Genomic DNA, 10,194 nt, shown 5'->3' on the forward strand with positions numbered 1-10,194 from the left:
TATCAGATATATGATTTGCAAATATCTTCCCCCATTCAGTAGGTTGCCTTTCACTCTGTGGACGGTGCCCTGTGCTGTGCAGAAGCTTTGTAGCTTGATGTAGTTGTGCTTGTTGATTTTCGCTTTTGTTGCTTTTGCTTTTGGTATCAAATTCAAAAAATCGTTGCTAAGACCAACCTCTAGAAGTTTACCACCTGTGTTTTTTCTTCTGGGAGTTTTATGGTTTCAGGTCGTCTTTAATCCATTTTGAGTTAGTTTCTGTGTATGGTGTTAGAAGGTAGTCCAGTTTCATTCTTTTCCATGTGGCTGTCCAGTTTTCCTACCACTTTATTGAAGAGACTCTTTTCCCCATTGTATATTCTTGCCTCCTTGGTCGTGAATTAATTGACCGTATGTGTGTGGCTCTATCTTTGTGCTCTCTCTTCTGTTCTCTCGATCAGTGTGTCTGTCTTTACGCTAACACCATACTGTTTGTGTATCACCGTAACTTTGTGATATAGTTTGATGCCTCCAGCTTTGCTTTTCTTTCCCAAGATGGCTTTGGCTCTTCAGGGTCTTTGTGCTTCCACACAAAATTTTAGGATGGCTTGTTCTTCTGTGAAAAATGCCACTGGAATTTTGATAGGGATAGCATTGAATCTGTAGATTGGTTTGGGTAGTATGGCCCTACCCGCCTTTTGGATTAAGAGAAAGGAACAAGAAATGAGCGTTTGTCGACTTCCTTTTCCAGCCCCATGGCCTGATTGTCCCAGAAGGCTCACTTTGCCCTATGCAGACATCTAGGTCTCTGCTGAGCCCAGCCCTCCTTCCCCACCGCCCTCCCCTCTGCTGCCCTTCTTGGCTTCTCTGCCCCCAGCTCCTTCCCCCATGCCAGTCCTTCACTGGTCCTTGGCATCCTGGACTTGCACTATTACTATTTTCTCTGGAGCGCAATGCTTTGCTCTTCAGTAACGCTTTTGAACTGACGAGGTGCTGTGGTCCATCACATCCCATTGGAGTCTCACCAGGGTCCTGGGGGGGCGGGTGTGGGGGAGGGCGTGGGCACCCCCATCGCACACAAGAAGACCCCGAGGCACTGGTCTAAGGCAGCTGGGGCTGGGATCCCAGCCTCCAGATTCCAAGTCCTCCCCCCACTGTCTCAGAGACGAGCGCGCAGGGACAGCAGGTGGCCCCGCTGAATACCCCTGACAAAGGGGCAGGCCCCGGGGAAAGTGTGTTCTGGCCTCGGTGTCCCACTGCTCAAATATGCCACTAGAGGGCGCCAGGTGCCAGCCGCTGAAACCCCGTCTGCCCCTGCCCCTCAGCGTCCCTGTCCCCGGTGGAAGGCAGGTGCCTCCCTGGGTGGCCCTGTGTCCAGGCTTGTCCGTGGTCATCGAGCTCAGGAGGACGCCTGGAGTCACATCCCTCACTAGCCATGTGGCCTCGGGCGGGTTGCTTACCCTGCAGGAGCTTCCCTGCTGGGCTTGGGGTCTGGCAGGGGGCAGCTCAAAGAGCCTGGGGTTGCTCTTGTTTTCATGGGGATCCATCGTTAAGGGATCTGAGGCTCAGGGAAGATGACGGCGGGGGTACAGGTCCCGGAGCCAGGGCCTGGTGGAGCCAGGGTCAGGCTGTGGCCTGGGTGGAGGGCGGGGGGCGGGCTGGCCCGTCCATGGCCTCCCATTCCCCAGGCACTACCGGCTCTGGACCTGCTTCTCAAACCAAGTGATCACCTGCCTGGTTTTGTTTGTTTGTTTTTGTTTTTGTTTTTTTTAACGTAACACCCAACGTGGTATTCGAACTCATACCCCTGGGATTAAGAGTCCCATGCTCCACGGGCTGAGCCAACCAGACGTCCCAAACACCTGCCTTTTTTAATTCAGGGAAATAGAGACAAAACTGGTGTTGTTGAGTTCTGTTTCCAATCTTACTACCCTCTACCCTCCAAGATGCTCCCCTGTCCGGACCCCAGACCCACCTCCACCTGGATGTCCCCCTCCCTGGTTTTGCTTACTTCATTTCCTCCCCTGGAGGAATGTGCCTCTCTGAATGTGGCAGGTCTTCATCTCCCACCCAAACCTCAAACTAGAGGTTCCGACCCTCAGGCGGAAGGGGTGCCCCTGCCCAGCACTGCCCCGTGAGCCCCACAGACGCCTGTTTGATCGAGTCGGGCTGACTGTGGCCTGCAGCCAACATGGGCCTTGGGGAGACACAGCAGACAGGAGGTGAAGACCCAAGATTACCAGTCGATATGTATTTATTTACGGCTTATTTGGGGGCCCACGAAATACAGAGTATTCACTTACCGAGCCCCCCGATGTGCTGGTGTCAGTATCCTGCGATGCCCAGGGCAGCCCTGGGGAACGGAGACCCAGCTAGAAGCAGCCCCAGGGACACGGGGGCAGGGGACAGGCAGGGCAAAGACGGGAGCGCCCCCACAGCTGCGGGAGATGAAGTGGGGCAGCTGTAAGAAGCAGCCTCCGGTTCAGTGGGACTCACGTGCATGTAATCCGTCTGCACATACGGAGCACCACTGTGTACCAGGCACCAGAGCCCCAGATAAAACCAGACTCATCCCTTCCTCCTCTAAGGGGGTTCCCGATCTGGTGGGGAAGAGTGACAGGGAAGCGCCCATCCTACAAGGTGATAAATGCTCTGAGGAGGCGGTAAAGAGCCTTGGGAGCAGACAGGAGGTGCTCGGGAAGGTCTGGCAAGGGAGGTGATGCTGGAGATAGGTCTGGAAAGATAAGGGGAGGGGCACCTGGGGGGCTCAGTCGGTGAAGCGTCTGCCTTAGGCTGGGGTCGTGATCCCAGAGTCCTGGGATCGAGCCCCACGTCGGGCTCCCTGCTCATTGGGGAGCCTGCTTCTCCCTCTGCCCCTCCCCCTGCTTGTGTTCCCTCTCTCTCTCAAATAAATAAATAAAATCTTAAATACATAAATAATCTTATTAAAAAATAAAGGAAACTCTGTAAGCCTTGAGACTCCAGCCGTCCAGGGAAGGAGTGGGAGAGGCGCTGAGGAGGGCTGCGAGTCTCAAGGCTTCAGGTCCCCTCCCCGCCCCCACCGCCCCTATGTCGTAACTGATCCTTTAAAATTGAATTTGTCTAATTAATGTGCAGATAAGCTGCTGTCCACCCCCCCCCACCCCCCCACCCCCGCACACACAGGCTTTACCCCATGTATTCAGTAAAGCACTCTGCATGTATTCGGTAAAGCACTCTGGCTTGGTGGGGTGCTAGGTCGGGCTAGTGAAGCGGCCGCAGATCCGTGGATGGGGGCAGGCTGCAGGGGGAAAGCAGGTGTGGTGGCCCCGCCGAGGCTTCCAGCTTGGTGACTCCCTTGACTGAGCTGCCAGGTACTGCAGGAGGTCGGGCTCCCGACACACTAGAACAGCAGGTGCCCTTCGCAGAGCACCGATACAGGTCACGTCCGGGGCCCGGCCCTGCACGCAGCCAGCCCACCTCCTCCCAGGTGACCCTGTCAAGTGGGTGCCTCGGTTCCCTGCTTTTACAAATGGGGAGAACGAGACTCATGGTATGCCGGGGGCTGTGGTGAGCGACTGCAGAGCTAGAGCCCATGTGCACCCCTCTGCTGTGGGGACCCCCCCCCCCCCGAGGAGCAGGCGGGGACAGAGCTGGGGCCGGGTGTGGAGGTGCAATCTCGCACCATAACTTAGAGCTGGGCGGAGTTAGGGCTTATGCGCTTCCGCGTGGGAAGATCGTTCTACCTTACTTACCTCTTCACAGGCCGTATCTCCAAGGCCAGTCACATTCCTGGGTGCTGAGGGTTACAGCCGCAGCATGGGAATTCAGGGGGACACAACACAGCCCTTCACAAGCAGAGTCTGGGGAACATGGAGATTTCAGGGCTCAGGGGCAGAGAAGGACCAGAGAGTGACAGGAGGGGCCGCCCCGGCGGTGGTGCGGGGAGCTCGGAGGACGAGGGTAGACCAGAAGCCCCCAGGCTGGCAAGTGACACAGGCCCCGGGTGATCTGGGTGCATGGGGCCGAGCTCCTGAACCCAGAACTTGGAGGAACGGACAGCTGCTCGGGAGGGAAGGATGTGGCTGGCGTGGCCACTCCATCGGCAAAATCACCTGTCAGCCCCGCTCCAGACGAAGGTTAGCGTGGCCGTGGAGGGCGCCTCTGGTCATTGCCAGCCGGGGCTGTGATGTCTCCAGCTCCGTTCCTTGTCCTCCCTAGGCTGTCCAGGTCTGGAATCTACCAAGAGCTGCTCCTCTCTGGACACCAAGGGACCCTGGCCTGTGAGATGGGGACGGGCCAGGCCCTGTTATTCTGGGGGCCTCAGAGGTACCCGGCACGAGGACCCGGCCTTCCCACTAACACCCAGATACAAACATTTCCTGGGACCCCCATGAGCCTGGTTGTGTCCCTCAGTCCTCAGTGCTGACCTCAGTCGGCTTGTAGGCAGAGAAGGGGTTGCACCCTCATATACACACACGCACACACACGCACACCCCAGAACACGCTTCTGTTTTACTCCGTTGCTGCTAACACCGAGCTAACACGTCTCCCGGAAATCTCTGTAAAAACGGACTCCTCCAAAGGAAACAGAGACACGTCGTGGATGATTCCTAAGCAGAGAAGACAGCCGTGGTCTAGCACCAGAGTCGCTGGAAGGATGTGAAGACCGTGCAGGTCAAATCCCTCATTGTCCAGAGAGGGTCCTGGGCTGCCCAAGATCCCACAGCGCGCTGGTCCTGGCTGTGCCTGTGCTGGCCCCCTTAGCTGGTGCTCAGGCCGACCCCGGGCCGACCCCGGCCAACCGCTGTCCGAAGGCGCTGGGGACGCTCTCTCCCGGGCTGGGCAGCCTGCTGCTTTGATCTGAGGTGGGGCCTCCCACCTCCCCCTCAGCCTCCATCCCCTTTCAGGGTCCCCAGGCAGGACGCTGAAGCCCCCTGTGGGAAACGAGAGACTGGTCCCTCCCACCCTTTACGTCTTACTCCATTCTTAATTACAGAGCCGAGGAGCAGAGCCTCCCAGGCTGAGCCAGAAATAGGCAGCTTTTTAATTGGATTTTTGTTCTCCCAAAGGAAAGCCCGGTGGGCCCACGGCACCGAGCCTGCGGGGGGAGCATGCAGGGGACACAGGGCTCACTGGGGCCCGGAGTTGGCAATGTGGGGGGATCCTGTGACCGAGAGGTTTGACTCCAAACTTAACCCTCCCTCAGCAAGTAAGGCGACCTCAGCAGGCCTCAGTTTCCCTGTGGGAACGAGGCATGGGAGCAAGCTTCCCCTTGGGGCCTTTCCCGCCCTACTGATCAGGAAGGCCGGGTCAGCACTTGACACCCCTGCCCCGTGGGCACCCTTGCAGCCTCTTGGGCCTCTCCCATCTCTGGGCTCTCCTCTCTCACTGTAATGATGAAGGCATTCTCTGTCTCCCCTGCCCCGCCCCTGCTTGGAGCCTGGCCATGGCTGTCTGCGGTGGGGTGGGCTGGGGCGGGGGCCGGGCCTCTCCTTTGGCTTCTTTGACAGTTCTCCCCTGTCCCATGGAGATGCCCTGGGGGTGCGAGGGCCCCTCAGAGTGCTCAGGGGGCCAGAGCCTCTCTTGGGCCTGGGGAGACCAAACACTGAAATGAAGAGCTATTTTCCTGAGAAGGAAATGGAGTGGGGCTCAGCTCCCCAGTAAGGCCCTCCTGCAGGTGCAGGGTCAGCCCCGGACCCCAGAACCGACGGGGGCCACTGTGTGGACCGGGAGCCCCGCTCCTTGCTGGAAGGGGCTCCTGGGCGGGTGCAGACACTTCCCATCCACACTGGAGCTCACTGTCTGCAGGGGCCTGGTGCTCCGAGGACTCCGGGGCAGGGGGCCCACTGTTGGGGAGCTGCCACCTTCCTGGTCCGGGGGAGGCCGTCCTTGGAGGGAACTTGCAGCATCTCATGCGGACAAGGCTTTGTCCGGGGGGAAGCCCAACCACCTCTTCTCCCTCTCAGTGCTTTGGAGCTGGAAGGAAAATCCAGTTTATCTCCCTCGTTTTACAAAGACATTGAGATCCCGAGATGCTCATAAAGTTTGCACTGAGCTAAAACTCCCATCTTTCAATTCATTGATCCATTTATTCATTCAACAAATATCAATGAAGTATCCACCGTGAGTGCTTGTCCTTGTTCTCTGTGCAGGGACACAGCCGCGAACAGGCTGGACAGTCACTGAGCCCATGGAGAATCTACATCCTAATGGGGAGGTAGTCCACAGTCAAACAAATAGATAAAGATGATAATTTTATTTTTTTATTTTTTTATTTTTTTTTTAAAGATTTATTTATTTATTTGAGAGAGCGAGAATGAGAGAGAGAGAGTACATGAGAGGGGGTAGGGTTAGAGGGAGAAGCAGGCTCCTTGCTGAGCAGGGAGCCCGATGCGAGACTCGATCCAGGGACTCCAGGATCATGACCTGAGCCGAAGGCAGTCACTTAACCAACTGAGCCACCCAGGCGCCCCAAAGATGATAATTTTAGATAGGACTAAGTAGCAAGAGGAAAATAAAGCTGGATGATAAGAGAGATCTCGATTGGCAGGGGCAGGAAGGGGATGCACGGATTTTATGAAAGGGCAAGAGAGGGCTTTCTGAGGACCTGACGTTTGATCTGAGGTCTGAATGACAAGAATTAGCGAACCCTGTGAAGGTCAGGATGCAGAGCCTTACAGGCAGTGGGTGCAGCTAGTGCAAAGGCCCTGGGGTGGAACCAGCGTGGCAGGTTTGGGGACAATGAGAAGGGCCGTGTGACAGGCTGTCAGGGAGCAAGAGCGGCAGCAGGAACAGGCAGGAGGGTGAGCCTGGTCCAGGTCAGCCTGAGCTTTCAGGCAAGACATTTGAGTTTTATCCAAAGTGTAGTAGGAAGTCATTGGAGGTTTTTGTGTTTTTTTTGGTTGTGTTTTGGTTTTTGGTTTTTTGGTTATTTGAATAGACTTTATTTAGAGCAGTTTTGGTTCACAGCAAAACTGAGCAGAAAGTATAGGGAGTTCCCAGATACCCCTGCCCCCATACATGCTCAACCTCCCCGGCTATCAACAACCCCACCATGGTGTGCATTTGTCACTAAAAATCCTCTGTGTCCCCCCATTCATTCCCCCACCCCACCCAGCCCCTGGCAACCTCTGATCTTTTTATAATCCCCATAGTTTTGCCTTTTCCAGAATGTCACATGGTCGACACGTAGACTTTTCAGATGACTTCTTTCACTTAGTAATACGCATTTCAGAGTCTTCCATGTCTTTTCATGACATGATAGCTCATGTCTTTTTAGTGCTGGATAATCTTCCGTTGTGTGGATAGACCACAGGTTTGTTTTGTTTTATTTTGTTTTTTAATCCATTTACCTAGTGAAGGATGTCTTGGCGGCTTATTGGTTTTGGCATTTATGAAGACAGCTGCTATAAACATCCATGTGCAGGTGTTTGTGTGGACAGAAGTCCTCAACCCCTCTGGGTAAATACCAGGGCGCATGATGGCTGGATCGTACGGTAAGAGCAGGTTCAGTTTTGTAAGAAGCTCCATACCGTCTCCCAAAGTGGCCGCACCCGCTTGCTTCCCCACCAGCAGTGAAGGAGAGTTCCTGTGGCTCCACATCCTCGCCAGCATTTCGTAGTGTCAGTGTTCCGGAATTCGGCCGTTCCAATAGGCGAGTGGGGGAAGGGGACGGGAGCCCCCCTGGAGCCCCCCAGATGCTGGGCTCTGATGCAGACGTGGAGCCGCTCCTGGGCTCCTGGGCTCCAACCTGACCGACCTCAGGATCCCTTCTGGCTCTGAGCCCAGGCCGGGTCCAGCAAGTGGCCCACCCATGGAGGCTGAGGATGACCCAGGGAAGTCTGCTGTTTCAAGCGGGAAGGAAGGCTGCTGGGAAGTAGCCGCGCCCTGGAGGTGTGAGGCGGAGGAGGAGGTCGGTGCGGCTGGGGACAGAGACCAGCAGCCCTGGTGACACACAGCCCCACCTTCGGGTAGGCACTGTTATTCCGGGGACAGAGCCTGTGTCAGCCCCATGTTGCCCACGCGCTGGGAATGGCCCGAGGCAAATGCTCAGCCTCCGTGCATACCTCCTAGGTGTGGTCGTGAGGTTACTCGGCTCTGGTAAACCTTACTTGTCCCGCCTGTCATCGCTGAAATCAGTTCCTGCCGGGTCTGTGTGCTTTGGTTCTGGGCGGAAGAAGCGCGAAGACAAGGTCTTCAGATACATCTGTACAGTTGGGTGGGGGGAGGCGCAAGCGCACCGCGAGTTCATCAGAGCTAGGCTGCGAAGGGCTCTGACCCTGCCTGGACGTCCTGCTGTGGTCCAGTCCCCCCGCCACCCCCCCAGGTGCTCTCCTTGCCCCCAGCCCTCATGGAGGACACACAGGGCGGGATGGGAGGTCCTGGAAAAGGAGTGGCTGGGTCACCGTGCAACCACGCATGTCCACCCCTGCTCCCGATTGTGCTAAGGCTGAGGCGGGTCCCCTCGCCCCCCTGCAGTGGCGTCGACAAAGCACTGGGGGCTGGTGGCCTTGGCAGCTCCCGGCGGCTCCCCACACACTGGCAGCCTGAATCTGGGGGTCGAGGAGCCTGGGATGGCCCCATCTCGTCTGCCAGAGATCAACCAGCGTGTGGGAGCCCCGAGCCGGCCTCCGTGACCCAGGAGTGGGGAGGGACAGCGTCCGTGGGATGGCTCAGGACCGGATGGCAGCCTCCCTGGGACTCTGGTGGGTTCTGAACATGGGGCCTGATCACCCCCACCTCCAGTCCCTCCTGACCCCCATCAGGTACTTAGGGGCTCAGAGACTGAAGCAAGACTGTCGCGTGGGAGACAAAGGGCCAAAGGGGGCTCTGCAGCCGTGGTGGGAGGCTCCCTTCCTCCTGCCACCGCTCTCGAGCATGTCCAGGCCACCCCTCCACCCCCATACATTCCCCCCAAGTTCGAAGTGCCCCCTCCGAGACAGCCGTCTGGCCCGAGGGAGCCTCCAAACTCCAGACCCTGTAGCTGCTGGGGTGTGTGCCTCGCTGGGCGAGGACCTGTGTCCCATGGCCCTCTTCCCCTCTCCTCCTCGGCGGGTTCCTCACTGGCCCCCCAGCCGCCTCTGTGGAGTGGCCTCTTTTGCTGTAATGGTTTTCTTCCTCGCTCGGCACTATTAAAGCACTACATACAATATTTTCCTTATTTGTCCGAGTGAATGGTCAGTCGCCCCTGCATTCCCACCCCACAGACTATGGAGCTTCTAGGGGCTGTGTGTCATTCTGGGATCCTGGCTGGTGGCTCCCCCACAGCCTGGCCCTGTGGCCCTCTACACCGGGTTTGAAAAGGCTCAGAATTCCTCAAGAAGGGGGCAAAGCCGGCTTGCTACTCAGGATGGGAATAAGGCTGAAAATGTAAACATCCCCAGGGAAGGAAGCAGGCCGACAGAAATCTCTAATGGGATTATACAGAGATCTCTGTATAAACACAGATTATAAAATTAAAATGTCATCACAGTATAGTACTGTTTTGAAATTTGCTTTTCCGTTTGCATTTATTTTATCAGGGACCTGTTTCCAGGTGAGTCCTTTTTTTTTTTTTTTATTGCTCTTTAAAAAATTAAACGAGTGATGCCTGAAAATGTTCTCAATGTCAAGAATCCCGCCAGGGCAGGGGTGCCTGGCTGTGGGTAAATGGAGCATTCGATGCTTGCTCTTGGGGTCATAAGTTCGAGCCCCTTGTTGGGCATGGAGAGGACTTAAAAATAATAAAAAATTTAGAAGAAAATCCCAGCGGGGCAGAAGTCTATAGAGAAAGAAGCGGACATCTTCCTCCCCACCTCACAAATGCTCACACACTGGGCTGCTCCAAACAGTCCCATGGCTCTGCTGGTCAGAGGTCTGAGTCCGCTCAGCTGGAGTCTACGCTCAGGGGTCACCCGGCTGAGGTCAAGGTGTCTGGCGGGCAGGACTGCTCTAAGCTCACTTCGCTGCTGGCAGGGTCCAGCTCCTCAGCCTGGAGGGCTGCGCTCTTTCCCTCGCTGGCTGTGGGCTGAGAGCCCCTCTTGGCTCCTTAAGGGCATGGCTTAGCTCAGGTCGCTGGACCCAAAGACCACAGACGGGGCAGCTTCAACACCCAGCATGTATTTCTCGCACTTCCAGAGGCTGGACGTCCACGTTCAGAGTGCCAGTGTGGTGGGGTTCCGGTGAGAGCCCCCTTCCAGTTCTGCAGACAGATGCCTCTTGCTGTGCCCTCTCTGCACATAAGGGCGCGGATCC

This window comes from Neomonachus schauinslandi, chromosome 6 (genome assembly GCF_002201575.2).
Source record: "Neomonachus schauinslandi chromosome 6, ASM220157v2, whole genome shotgun sequence".
NCBI classification, from domain to species: domain Eukaryota; kingdom Metazoa; phylum Chordata; class Mammalia; order Carnivora; family Phocidae; genus Neomonachus; species Neomonachus schauinslandi.